Source organism: Cyanistes caeruleus, chromosome 15, assembly GCF_971803275.1.
Source record: "Cyanistes caeruleus chromosome 15, bCyaCae1.hap1.1, whole genome shotgun sequence".
Classification (NCBI taxonomy): domain Eukaryota; kingdom Metazoa; phylum Chordata; class Aves; order Passeriformes; family Paridae; genus Cyanistes; species Cyanistes caeruleus.
Window position 1 is genome coordinate 9,275,817 of NC_141715.1, and position 15,179 is coordinate 9,290,995.

Consider the following 15,179-nt stretch of genomic DNA (forward strand, 5'->3'; position numbering starts at 1 on the left):
CAAATTGAATATCAATAAATAATATTTTCAAACAATATGGACAACCAGATTTTGTGTGTTTTAGGAAAAAAATGGAGCAGTAAATGGGAAACTTAGCTTTCTTCATGTTCTTTGAATAGTTTTATAGCACTGTACAGAAGGCCAAAGCTGTCTATTCACAACTTTGAGGAAGTTCAGAGGAAGAGCAGCACAAGGATAAACAAGATCTCCATAGGTCTGCCTTGGGCTCACAAGATTTCCTATTAATTTCTTATTAATTTGGGTCAATTGCTCTGAGCCTCAGATTTCCACTGTAACTGTTTTCAGTTTAACTTAAAAACTGTAAAGCAAAACCAAAGTTTCCTGTTCTATTTACGCAATGCACAAACAGCAGGATTTTACCTGGCCCCTCACTGTTGCTGTAATATAACTCATAGTAATTGCAATATAACCAAATCAAATCATCTGTGAATTATATGCTGCCAAACCTGATTTTATTGCCTATTAAATTCCCCAAAACTTCAGAGCAGCCCCGTACTGTGTGACCATCTCTCCTTTCCATGCATCAGTGCTCCTGTCAGGAAGCAGGATTTCATGGACATCCTTCCTATGGGGTGTCCAGAGCATTTGGGGATCAGCCATGGTGCAGCAGGCCTTGGAGGGATCACAGATCTGAGCACTAGTGCCAGGTCCTTCTCAGGTCCTTGGCAAGCCTGGCACTCACACCCACACACAGGAATCCAATTTATCTCAAAGAAGTGGCAGAAATTTTTTCCTTCCCTTTCAATGTCTCCACTTTCCTGACCTGGCAGAACATTTTGGCAAGAACAGAGGTAACCAGAGAGAGCCCAGAAATATTGAGATGGACACTGCTATGATCACAGGTTCTCACCAATGCCACTAACAGTCCAAAAAAAGGATTGTGCCTTCCAAAGTAAAATAGAACATTTAGCATCTGAGTATTCTTAGTGTGTCTGTAATTTCTATGACTTCAAGTCACTTCAGGGACTCTTTATTTGCACAGACTCTGCAGTAGTCATTAATGCTCAGAGTTGAGATGGGAATTGAGTACTGGCAATAAAGAAGAAGATAACTGTGAGAGTTGCTGCTGAAAGCATGTCTAGCTCATGACTGACTGGCCATCATTTCTACCTCATCACAAAGGTATGCTGAAATCTAGGAATCTCTCAGAGCAACAGGTTTCATGGAGTCAGTAACATTTTTCCACATGTGACTGGTGAGCTCATTTATCACCTGCAGGTTAAAACCTGCTGCAGTGACTGCAGGGTAGCTCAGACTCACCTTCAGACAGACACCCTGAGCCTGTCCCAAGCAGTCTCCTCTCAATCCAACTCATCAGCTGTGGCTGTCCAGTAGTGTTTTGGCTCTTATTTCAGCCAGTGCATGGCTCAGCCATCCTGTTGGATCATTACTGCTGTGATTAAAGACAATGCCCACTGCAGATATTTTCATTTCCATAGCTCAGTCACGCTGGGGCTGCTGTGGTTCCATCAGCTGTGCAGCTGGGACATCCCTGGGACACAGGTGCACAGCTGGGATGGGCCAGGATCAGCCATCCCCACACAGCACACCCAGGGTGGAAATGCTCCCTGGTGTCTCCCAGGACAGCAATTTTTGGATATATTTACAAAAAATGCTGATCTCAAAAGCACCTACTTGGTCTCCCGTTATGGCATGCATGATGGTGAGGGATCTGAAGGCCATTTTCCAAGTGAAGAAAGCAATACACTATGATTTTTACGCTGGTGATTTATTTCAATTCGTAGACAGAAACTGCTCCGATAATTCAAAAGAAATTGCAAAGAGGGAAAAAATGAGGTGTGTGTTTTTTATGCTCACAAAATGGAAAGAAATAAAAACCACTGTTTTCTGAGCCATGATCCAAAAGAGTGAGTTGATTATTTTCAAGGTTTTTATGGGGTTTTGGGTTCTATTCACTAAAAGTGTACAAATGCTTCTGAGAATGATATTATTTTATCCATTAAAAAAAAAAATTAAAAATGTAGATGAGTTGCAGATGCAAGAAAGTAACTGTATGGGAGATGACAGCAGGCCAAAGTCAGAAAGGCTCATTTCCCTCTCCAGCCTGGGCATGTCCTCTTGCTCCACAAGCAATTATAGACCTCAGACCAAGGTGAAAAATTTCCCTCAAAACTCCCACTCGTCCTCACTTGTACTACAGAGAAAACATGGTTATCACTGCTGGGCCTTGTCAGGACACCAAGGCTGGACTGCAGAGATGGACATAACCCAGACAGATTCCCTCAAACCTCTTTTGAGGGTGCTTGTAGAAGATGGTGTCTTTTCCTTGCATGGAGATACAAATGAGTCTGGTTAGCTTTTCCCTGCTTTTTAAGGGATCATATATAGTAATGAACACAATGCTCACAATCCACCAGACCTCCTGCTAAGCAGAAGTCTGTAGGCTGGGCTATTAAAATAAATGAGAAATCACCATTGGTCACAGCATGAGCAGGATTTTCTCAGGTCTGAATGACATGAAGAAAAATGGAGATAAAATACAGTCATGTATATTAAAGTGAGGCTGCTTAAATAGTGATTTTCCTGGTGATGCCTGTTTAGTCCTTTACCTTCTAACATACTGGTTTTCTTTTCTCACAGAATAAGTACAGGTTGAGGCAATTTACATCAAACTCCTTCCCCAAACCTGACACTGGTAATTATTCCAAATAACAAGATTTGACAGGAGCCTGAAGAAGTGGCACTTAACTCCACTATAGCATTATGTCTTTTTTTTTTCTTTCTTAATCCCCTTCCTAAAAGCAGAAAAATGATATGGCACTCAGGTAGAAAGGAGTAACTAAAATATAATGCTGAATATGAAAACATAGCTGCCATTACCATTTGAGTCTGCTGCAAACAGGACTACAATTATGCACACTTGGACTTCACCAGTGGTCCCTCAGGCCCTGCACTGGGGTCCCTGATCCCTCTGCTCTGGGCACTGCACAGAGGGAGATGTTGAGTCCTGCAGGCAGCCCAGGCTTGGGAAATCTGATGAAGCTGAGTCACTCATCCTTATTCCTACAGCACCAGATTTGCAGCTCACAAACAAGTTTTTATCTTCATTTTGGTCACACCCACGTGCCACAAGATGGGCCAGCAGGGAAGAACACCAGCCTGGCTGAAGAGACAAGTGGAACTCAGTGAAAGAAAAAAGGGTCTTTATGACCTTTGGAAGAAGGGGAAGGCAACTCGGAAGGACTACAAGGTCGTAATGAGGTTACGCAGGGAAAGAATTAGAGGGGCCAAAGAACAACAGAAACTTAATCTGACTACTGTAGTAAAAGACAATTAAAAAAAAATTAAAAATACTTTGACAACAAAAAAATAATCCAGGTGGGGCAGTCCTAACACAGCTGATGGAATTCCTCCCTTTCCTCTCGGGAATTTGTATGGACAGCAAAGCCGGCATGAAGTGGATGCACTTCAGCTTGAATCCGAGCCTGGGAGCTGATGGGACCCCCCAGCTTGGCAGCAATCTGCACCCACCCCATGGGAGCCTGTCCTGGGAAGGGCTGGCATTGCTCAGCCACTTCCAGAGCCTCCAAGGCAATGGCTCATTCCAGCACCACTGCCTTTTCTGCTGCAGCACCACAATACTGGGCTACTATTACAGTAGCAAATTGGCCCATTAAGCCTCGGGAATAATGACTGCTGTTGGTAATTACACCTAATCCACTAATGAGCTATTGTTTGCTTCCAGCATTAAGGTAAGCTTAATGATGTGAAAAAAAAGCAAAATAGACTTGCTTCAAAACTGCTAAACCAACTTAATTGAACAGATGCTTGCTTAGCACCTGCATTGTCATGCTGATTCATGGAGAATTGCTTTAATTGCAAGATGATCCTCAGTGGATCGTGTTTCCTTCACCTTAGGGTAGGTTCAGAAGTCAGAGAGCAGGAATTGATTCATTTGGTAACATTAGTATGAAGGTTTAGCACATGCAATGTGGCTTTTCATCTAAGCTGGCCAGCACATGGATGATAAGGCCCAACAGCAGAGAAAAAGCTCTGCAGCAATAATAGGAGAACATTAAAATCCCCTAATAGGAACTGCAAAATTGGAACCAAGTGTTGTACAACTTAATTTCTGTCCTGTATGAATTATATACTTATTAAGTAAAAGAAATGCTAGATGAAATTTATAAATTATTACAACAGCACTTGTGTAAAACAAAGTTGTGCTTTGTAAACTTTTGAATGCCAAGATTGATGGTTTTCATGACTTTCCCAAGATCTTGCAAATTTGGCCAGGCCACTGTTTTTTGCAAAACTTAGTCAGTGAATTTATTACTTACACAGCCAAATCTGTGCAGTTCATTACCAACATAAGAACTGCAAACATGTTATGAATTAGGTGAAAACAGCTTTCCTAGAAAGATGAGACATCTACGCTGTTTAAACATAACTTTTTCTTGTGGAAAACCACAACAAATTCAAGGTCAAACATCAATATTACTTTTTCTGCCCCCAAACTGCTAAAAATTCTTCTATCAAAACAGGCAAGAGGACGTTTTGCTTCTCCTGCCCTTAATTTATATACATTAAAACTGAATGCTGCAATTTTCCTTCAAATACTGTGCTGTTGAGGATATTGCTCTTGAATAAAATGTTCATGTTTTTATCTGCAGTAATTCTTCAACTGCTGTCTTTGAAATGTCATGCCAAAATCTAAAGAGGAAGGGAAAACTGCATAAAATACCCAGGACTTACCTTTAGGGAGTGTAAAAAATCCCCCTTGAAGTAATCTTTGTACCCTCATTGTTGCTAGATTTCTTATTGGTTGAAATACATTTTTTTCTTCATTGCATTAGAAAAATAAGCAAATTTTATCTACAAGATAACTCAGAAAACTGCTATGGTTGAGATTAAAATACTTTTGGGGGACACTGCATACCCATTTTACAACCTGATGTAGCACTAGGTTTCTTGTAAAGCATAATTCATGATTTGTTCATGAGCATGCTTTCTTCTTCTCCCTGTTTTGGAAACTTCAAATAACTGTTGCAAACTTCTTGAGCTTCCTAGAGAGAAAGCTTACCTTACACACCCAAATAATAATTCATATTCTTCAGAGCCAGTGTGGCACACACAAGGTTTAAATACTTGTCCTAGAAATGTCTCAGTTTTTTTCCATCTCTCCCCTCAGAGTTTTTGGCCACTAAATACCTAAACACTTGCAATTCCCAACCTTCTTTCTGGCACCATTTTCTCTTTATGGCATTGGAGCAGTGGGAAGGGTTCCTTTGGGAAAGACAGCTGGGGAAAACCACTGAGAAGGAGGATCAGCACTCTGCTGCTCATTCCACAGCCAGAAGCAGCATCCCATCAATTTGAGTATGATTTCTTCTGGGATGATGCAGTCAAGGACATTTTTCCTCATTTTCACACCACGTCCTCATTGGGTGCTGAGGATGTCGTACCAGCAAAGTCAGCCAATACCTGGGACAGATTCCTGAGCACTGAGCCTTGGGAGAGGAAGGGTAGGAACTCTTCTGGGACCTCCAGGCAGAAGTGACCATACCTGTGGAAATCACCACACTGCTTCTGCCACACTCGTGGGAAAGAAGGTGGGAAGAGAGGCTCAGGCGTTGAAAATGTGGTTTCTGATCTGAAAAACTCAGCCACCATTCCCAGCCAAAGGCTCTACCCAATGCCACTGCACAGTACCCCCCTCTGTAGCTGTGCTTGGTGTGAAAACCAGTGCAGCACAATAAATCCATAGCTCATATCTCTGCAAAACACCCATGGGCACAAGTGCTAAAATCTGCATTGTTAAAATCCAAATTCAGATCCATTGATATTCTGTTATGTTTGTACTTTCTCAGTGAATGGCCAACCAGAACAATATCATACAATTATAATTCTATTTGCCCCCACCATTTCCTATACAGGTACTTTTTACCAGACCAGGAGGAAGAGTTTTGAGGGTTGCTGTTGTTACCTTGTTCAAGAACAAGGTAACAAGTAAAACAGAAGATGTTCCTGGTAGAAGTGCAAGCTAGAAATAAAATATTCTCAGGTAAGTACCCAACTCATGACTTGGCATTTTCTTACAGGCAATGTTAAGCTCACTGCTAATAGCCATAGGAAATAGGAAAAGTCCTATTGTTTGCCCTTTTTGAATCACTTGATGCCAACTCTTCCTGGCCCCACCACCCAGTTTGATTATCAGCTTTAACTGGGACTGATCTGTCAGCTTCCCTCAGGGATCCTGCAGTAGATTCCTATACTGAGAATTGATAATAACCCAAGCAATTTAGAAGTATGTGGAGTACAAGATTTTGGAGTAGCAGGAGGTGAAAGAGAAACAATAGTTCAGAAATTCTGCTCCTGTCATCTCTCTTATCCCCTGAAGCAGGCTTAGAAAGGGCTTTGCATGAAGGAGGCAGAGAGGGAGAGCTGCTCTCCACAAACATCACTTGTGTGAGCCTTTCAGACTCAGCTCCCAGCCCTCCCCTGCCCCATGGCAACATCCCACCACAGCTCCCCTGCGTAAACCTGACGTCAGACTTCAGGGCACTCTGAATTCCACTGAAAAACCAATTTACACATCTCTCTTCCTTAAATTCCTTCCAAATCCCCAGTTAAGTGCTAAATGTTGCAGGGTTGAAAATTTCGCCCAAATGTTATTTATATATCAAACATTCTGATGCAAAGTGTATCCTATGGTTGTGGGACCTCCTCTTCTCATTAAAACATTCCATGCCATAATAAATCTGTCTTATAGGAGCTAATGTATGTCTGAGCAAATGATTTCCCATTTTTTTCAATAGTATAAATGTTTAGATTGCAATATTTTCCCCTTGCTGGAGGTTCTGAGTCTACATTTAGGGGCACAGCAATTTCACTAACACATTTTCAGGTATACTGCTTTCACTGTACCTTGCTGGCCATGCCAGTGGGCTCCTCAGGCCCTGGTGAGCACATCTATCCCATGGCAGAGAGACATGACAACCACAGAAATAAAGGTTGCATTTATGGAGTTGGCAAAGCAAAGGAACACATTTTCATGCAGCTGCCTAGAAAGGCATTTGTGTTCTTTCATATGAGTTGGGAGAAGGAAAGCTAACAAGAAGGAGTGGCCAAGGTTTATTCAAGGAAAAAACAGCATTTTCTGCATCAAGCTCATTGAATTTTGTGTGTAAGGGCTGAAGACTATAAACTCTGGTTGTAGCAGATTGCCCTGGATGGATTTTACTGTGGGCCAGAATGGCAACACTCCCTGGATCACAGCCAGAGCTAATGTGGAAGATATTCTTTGTGGGATGATGTGAAGCCTTCTAATAGGACTTTTCCTGCACTTAAAGGCAGTTTTACTCCTGCATGTTCAGTTCCACACTCTCTTTGCTTGTCCCATGTGCCCCAAACTGTAGGTCTCCTCTGGACCCTGTTTCATGGAGTTCTTGCTGTGTTGGACCCTCATTCCCTAAAAGAAAACAGTAGTTGGGCTTTTCCATGGCTCTGGCCAGTCATCCCAGCACATGACTCTTTTATCCTAACAGAGAGGTTATTTTCTCAGACAACAGATCACAACCTCATTTTCCCTTTCTGAGGAGATTTCCCAACTAATAATACTTAACTATGAGCAGAAAATTGTATGGGATTATCAAGGATTTTTAATTCATTAATTTGAATACATTTTATGTGCAGAATCACCAGGTATTCAAGCCAAAACTGAGCTAGAACCACACAAATATTACACATCGCCTTGTTAATGCCAGCAAAGCCCTTTTTATTGCATAATTCTGCAGCCTGTCTGTAGTTTTTATTTCATTAATTTTCATCCTGATAATTGGAAGCAGCTTCTCTCCTTGCTTTTTTAAGATTTAATGAGCTACATAACTTCATGCCTCCCACTGAGGGGCTGTAGGTCACTTTGCACTCTGGAGAGCAGCTACACCTTTCCCTACTTCTCTTTTGCTCTCCAGCAACACAAGATAATGTTTATTGTCTTCCAGCAGAGATGTTTGTGCATTCATGATGTGTCAGGCTCGTAGATATGATCTCTTCAGAGAAACACCAGCTCCTGAGATGAGGAAGATTCTTGCAGCAGTAATAGCAGGATGTGATCATGGAAGAGCTCTGGAAGACCTGGATTCCTCTGCTTGTTGTGCCTCTCAGCTGTGAACTCACAGCAGCACCCTGGGCCTCTAAAAAAGCCTCACAAAGTGGCACCAATACCTGGCTTCTTCCCTGGACAGTGATTTTTACAAAGCAGTGTTTTCAGCATCTACTAGAGAAATACTGGAGAAAGAAGTCAACAGAGATGGAAGTGTAGGTGTCTATCAATTATGGAAGGTAGATTCCTCTGGCCTTGGGTACAAGAGCTTATCCATATATATGGAAAAACACAGAATTGCATCTTTTTAGCATCTCAAAATAATGACCAACCAACCATGATTTTATTTTAACTCAAAATGCCCTGGATATTTTGCCAGCTGAGGTAGGACACTGTCTTTTCACAATCCCTCAAGATTCAAGAGAAAAAGATGTCTTCATCCAACAGGAAAGGCAGCATGAATTGGACTGAAATATATTTCAGTGCCATAAAACCAATGGATTAAATGTTCATAAGCAAGTTGTGTACCTTGAAATATCCACAATAGCTATCAATTCACTTCACCTCATGTTTTCTTATTTTTACTGATTTCTTCCTTGCAATCTGAGAACAATTCAGAAATCCTTGAGCACCATCACAGTAGGATGTTCATTTTAAAAATACTTGCATTAAATTCAGAGAATTCTTAGTGTTTTAAGAGAAAAAACATTAAACCCTTTTTTTTTTCCATTTGTTGACAACTGCTCTCGGAGTTTGTTTTGTTTCGTTTCTAAGGGACTTCTAATTACACGTTTTCAGCTGAATTAAATGTGCCAAAAATGCCTTCCAAGACCCCAGAAAAATGCTGTCCTAAACAAAAAATGGGCTCTGTCCCCCTCTACCAGTTTGACAGACACAAACCAGAGCTATGAAAAAGCTGCATGCACATGTAAGGTTCAACAATTGCCATCTGAAATGCAATTATCTTGAGACCCTTTTTCCAAGATTTTTTTAACAGTCCCAAAACTCATTAGATAAATGGATACTAACTAAATAAACACACAAGCCTCATATTCAGGTATGTAAAAAGGCATCCTAAGTCGTCCTGGTTTGCTCAGCTCATCTTTAATGTGTTTACAATGCAAATTAAAAAGCAATCATAGCTTTGCTAGTTTTTAAGGGTGATTTACCCTGCACAAGGGAAAGACCATGCACACCAGGAGTCTCAGTCCTAAAAAGCACGTTTTTGAAGCAAAGTGCTAAGTGACCTAGAAAAGCACACAACAAACAGGGGTCTTGTCTATACAGGAGCTTTGCATTGTACTGTGGCCCATAGCTATATATGGATCACATTGAATAGGAAGCTATTTACTTATTTCAGTACATAATTCCTCCTAAGATGAGTCAACAGCCAGTGTAAATAGGAGCTTTATTACCATTTGTCACCTGAAAGAACAGCCTCAAAAGCTGTCATTTGAATTTGGAAGGCAAATGGTGTTCTGCACATGGAAATGAAAGCCCCTGTGTTTTCTGCCTACATGGCTCATATTTAGTTGTCATCTTTTTACATCAAGCTTAACACTGCTCTGCCCTGGGGGCACACTCTGCTCTGTGTTGTGGGGGGTCCCAGTGCACAAACCTGTTGGTGCAGCGAGCGCTCAGCCCCAAGTGGCTGCTTAGAGACACCCACCCCCAGGTGGCTTGGGAAGGCTTTCAAAGCATGTCCTCCCCCTTCTCTTCCTCCTCTTCTTCCACGCAACCCCCTCCCACAAGCCATTTCTGGAGGTGAGGTGGGGATGGTCCTTGCTTTGGTTGGAGCTACAAGCCCCGTTCCAGCCGGTTAATGGGCTGCTCCCTGCAATAGGGTTTGTCCAGGTAGCAAAGACTCTGGGGGTCAGTGTCGGTCTTCTGAGCATATTCCAGGTCATGGAACTCTATATGGTGGAGTCTTATCAAAAACACACCAAAAGAAACCCTCTGGGTGAGGTGTGAAATCTCTGCTGGGTCACAAGGGTGCTGTGCTTGGAGGTTCTCAGCAGCTGCCACCGCCCTCTTGTCACCACCTGGTCCCAGAGAGACACACAAAGGAGCACGATGTGTATGAGGAAGGGCTGCCACAGGTTTATCCCTGTATTTGTTTTGAAATTCCAATTTGCTGAGGGAAATGATCATCAGAAGAAGACATCCAGTTAAGCTTGTGTGATTTCTGCAGGAAGATAAATGCCCTAAAGTAGTAGAATGCCCTAAATAATTCCCTGAAATTGGAGGAGCTGCACATTTGCAACTGCATCACAGAAGGAACAGTAGCTACATTTGAGGAATATCCACACCCTTGTTTAATTTAGTTTTTATATTTCTTTTCAAAAAAAAAAAAAAGTCACAACCCACAAGCTCAGTGCTTTTGGATTAATAACATATACTTGTCAGCAAACAGTACATTAGCTGGCTCTTGGCAGCTCATCAAAACACATCATGGAATGGAGCTGCTCGTGTTTACAAAGCAAGGGAAGGGCAGGACATGCTGTATAACGGGTAGCAACTCATTCTCTAGTCCATACAAATGGGCTAAAAGGCTCAGAGGAACTATAGCATGAATAAGACAGAGGAAATATTTTTTCAGTTAGTCAAAATGGTTTATGGACTGTGATTAATGAAACATCCAGCTGCTTGTTTGTGTTAACAATAGCTGCATCCATCAAGCAGAGTGCAGGTTTCCAATTCAGGCTACTGGTGTAGGCGCTGCTTGAACGGCGTCTCCTCCCCAAAACAGAGCAGTGTCGCAAGAGAGGGACCCAGCCCATGTTGGCAAATGACAAAGCAGGCTGAAAACCCTCCCATGAAAGGATGAACAGGCTGTCACTAAAGGCAGGCAGCGCACAGGCTTCCTATCCACTTTATCATTTACTTGCAGATTTGCACAAGCAGGATTTGCCCCATGTGCCACTCGTCCCCAGTCTGCGTGCTGAAGTTACATCACTGGTGTAAGGGTACCTCAAAAATCAGGAACCACAGCTTCATCATGCTCAGGGTGATCCTAAGCTTGGACAGAGAGAGTGGGTGTGTTTGACTCGATGACAGCATTCAACTCCAGTGTCTACATTTCTCATTCATCTGCTTGGGATGTAGAGCTCATGACTCGTCCGTGTTGGTTATGCAACTTTTAGAGCCAACAAGTGCCCAAGCTGTTTGGGTCCAGGAGAGCAAGCCGGACCCCAGCTCTGGCACCAATTCCTTGCCTGGCCTTGGGCAAGCTCTGCAGCCCCTCCTCATTCATTCTCCATCTTAACAGTATTTGCTTATCCACCTCATGAGTACAGAGAGAGTTTGTTTATATTGCAGAGCCCTTTGAAGTTGTAAATCCCTGTGAAAATGTCAAGCGTCACTATTATTTTATACTTGGTTGGTATTTCAGATTGAATGAGAGACTTAGTACATGTAAATTGAATGCATATTAGGAGGTTTCAATTTAAAACATCAGCCAGTTATTGTAGCCTGAAACATCTTGCTCAACTTAAGATAACTATACACTTAAAGCAGAAAAGACTGCCAAAAGCAAAAGATGAAAGAGGTTAGAATAACACCATACACTGCAAAGGTGAGGAGGCAAAGGCGGGTAACCTTGAGGATCAGGCGTGTAGTGGGATGGGAAAGCTTCCTCACAGTGACTCAAATGTTTTATTAGCTTTATCCAGCAATAACATCCCAGTGCACGGGGCTGTGCCATTCATCTGTGCACACAATAACCACGGAGCAGGGCAGGAGCAGAGGTGCTGGAGGTGTTGCCCTGAGGCAGAGAGGGCAATTTTGCAGGAAACCTGCATTCCTGGAAAGGCAGGTTGGGCTGGGACATGCCTGTGCCGCTGCTGTCCCCACTCCACTGGATGTCAAACATTTGTTAAAGGTCTTTTCTTGGGTAAGTGCTGGGGGATTTTTGCTTTTAAAATGTTCAGTCACACAGTGCATGCATGATGGTGGTGGGGAGTGGAAATAATGCTGGAAAACTGGATGTGGCAAAAACTCTACTGCCAAAACAAGAGAAAGGTGTGGAACGGTTTACAGAAGTTAATTTTTTTTAAAAATATAAATAGGTTGTAGATAATGCTCCTCCCAACAGGTCTCTGAACATTATTACTTGTCTTTTTCTGAGGTAGTATCCCTTCTTGATTTCTTGATTTAGGTTGTATTTAAGAATGAGTAAAATGTGTTGTCCAGGAAGGTGCAGTGGCATTTGAAGGGGCAGAACTGCATCTGCTGTTGCTTCATATCTAGGGCAAGCCTTCTGCCAGCAGGCTTGGTGGCCACTACAAAGATAAGCAAGGGGAAAAAAAAAGAAAAAACATCTATAGCAATAATGATACAAAAAGTACTCTTAGAAAAAACAAACAAACGCAAAATATACAAAAAAAAAAAAAAAAAAGAAAACACAAAAATTAAAAAAAAAAACCAACAAAAGAGGGCTCAAAGTGGCTCCAAAGAACAAACTTGTTGAGAGTGGCCAAGAGTTGGCTACAGGATATAAGCACTCTGCTGAGAAGTTTGGGCACTGGGGACAAGTGTTTGCCAGACATCTGTGGGCCCATCAATCCCATAGTTTCCAAGTCATTTCTATTTTTCATTTTCCTAACTCCTAACATGCATACAGTGGTTTGCAAATTAATAAAAATCTTCATATAAACTACTTGTAGCACACCTGAAATGGAGTTCAGAGCACCATTAAATGTCTATCTCATTCTATTCATATATTTCAGTAGGATCTTCTCCTTATTAGAGCAAGTTTGCTCTTGCCCTGTTTCATCCTTCAGCAGCTCTAAAAAGTCCCCCTGCTCCTCAGAAGAGAAACTGGGACATTTAAATGGCAGAAGCAAAGGATTCAGCTGAAGCTCTGAATGGGAAGCGATAGTCATACAGACTGTTACAATTTTATATAATAATTTGTTTCCCTTTAAGCTCCAAGGAGAAAAATCCCTCTTGAAAATACTTTTCCTCAGGAGCAAGCAGCAGATCTGGACCGTGACTAAAGTCAATCAGCTCAGCAGCAACCTCTTTCCATGCAGGACCAGCACAGCCTCTCCTTTTCCTGTTGTGACCTGGAAGAGCCAGTAAATTACCTAGTGTTACTTTTTCCCTGAAAACTCCAGAAAAACCAGAAGCCAGCCTGACCTGAGGTGATAGCCATTGCTGTTGTTGCATTGAACATGCAATTTATTTCTGCTGCTGTCCAAAACTGCCTCTCCTGCCCATGGAGATTTCAAAACTCAGGTCCTGAGCCTTTTGGTTTGGGTATGGGACAGCTTCTCTGCAGGGCAGCCCTGTCCGTGTTTTGAAAGACAAAACTGTTGGAGGAGCAAGTCAATGCAAGAGCTCTTTTGGAGAATGTTCTCCTTCACCTTTGACTCTCATCCTCTGGGATGGATTCTCAAGCAGGAGCTTTTATTCCACTCCCTCCCAGCTCTCACTTGTGTCTTACAGGCCTCCTTTCTGTTTGCAGGCATGCAGGCTTTGGATGCACAGCAACTGTTTTGATCTAAAATTCCAATACAGGGTACTTTGCTGGGAGGCATTCTAGCTGGGAAGAGCAAAGGGTAGAACCAAACCCTCCTTATTTTGAACCATATGATCTGGCATAAAAATTTAATCCCTGTTTTTTAATGCACCTCTCCAAACTGGAACGTCTGCAAAGGAATTGCGTTTCTTGATGGAAATCAAAGCTTTGCCTTTGGTTCCAGCTCAAAGTGATGCCAATTTTGATTGTCTCTTTCCAAGGGAAAAATGAGGACAGAATGAAATTCTGAAGCCTAAGTCCCCTTATATCTGGGTAATGAGGCAGATGGGTGTCTTTGATGAGCTGCACTAAAGAAAGAATGTCAATCCTTGCTTCTTCTAGCCTTGGTAGGAAACTGAAACCTGCATTTGAAAAAACTCCCCAGCAATGTTTTTTCTTTACGTGGGCATGTTCATGCAAAAACAATCGCAATTTGATGAAACAGAATTTTCCAACCCATCCCCCCCAATCCTATTTTATTGGATAGCTTCCACCTGTGCTTTGCATTGTGGATTAAGGAGGGTTTCTCCTCCCTGCCTCTGTCTTTGTAATCCCAGAAGTCCATCAAAAGACAAATTTGCAGATAAATTCCCAGCTGATCTGCGAGCAGTTTTCATTTCATATTCACCAAGTCCTTGACACGTTCCTCTGCCTAGCAAGAAAAACCAGGACATTTTGGACCAGCAGTTCAGCAGGTAGGTGGAAGCATGGCTACAAAGGAGAAATTCCCAGTTTTCTTTAATGGAAGACTTGGGTTTGGCTCTCCTGAAATGAGGTAGGAGGGGGCACACTTACAGCTTCTTAGGAACATTGGCATTTACAGGATAAATTGATGTTGTCAGCAAAGAAAGAATCACCATAAACAGATATATTGGCTTTATCCAACAGCTGCAAAAATTAAGAGTTACAAACCATGTCCTTTATTGGATTTTTGGTCTATTGGGGCATTTAGCACTTGGCTCTGCTAACGAGATTGTGACAAGTGTTTCCAAGTTATCTACAAGGCAGGACTTTTTTAAAATATGCAGAAAAGGAGGGGTAGGGGGAAAAAAGAAAACGTTTTTATCCTTATTCTGATCATCTGGAAAATAAAAAAAATTCTTGTTGGACCAGAATTAGGAATTTTAATCCTTTGAAGTCAGTAATGCTCTGGACAAAAGTAGATGCAAAAGAAAATATCTGATTAAACTGGAAAAGATACTGCCTTCTGTTTGCAGGAAGGGTGTAATAGGTCTATACTAAGGTACATTTTTGCTGACAAATAAAGATGGAGAAACAAAAGCTTTACTGAATTTTTAAGTAATAATTAATCCATAGCTAAGCCACGCAAGGGGATATTCTTTAGTCAGACCACTTACAATAATATTCACTAAATCCCTCTCTCCCACTGATGCAATTTGGTGTAGCCTCTCTCAAGTGTTAATAAAAGTTTTGACCTTGGCACTTTTTCTGATGATATTACTTGTATAGTCTTGAAATCAATTTCTGTATATTCTTTTCACCCAGACATTCCATCTTTTCTCTAAGTCATGTGGCAGTTCACATTGCCTCTGAAGACAGGAATAGGATGGG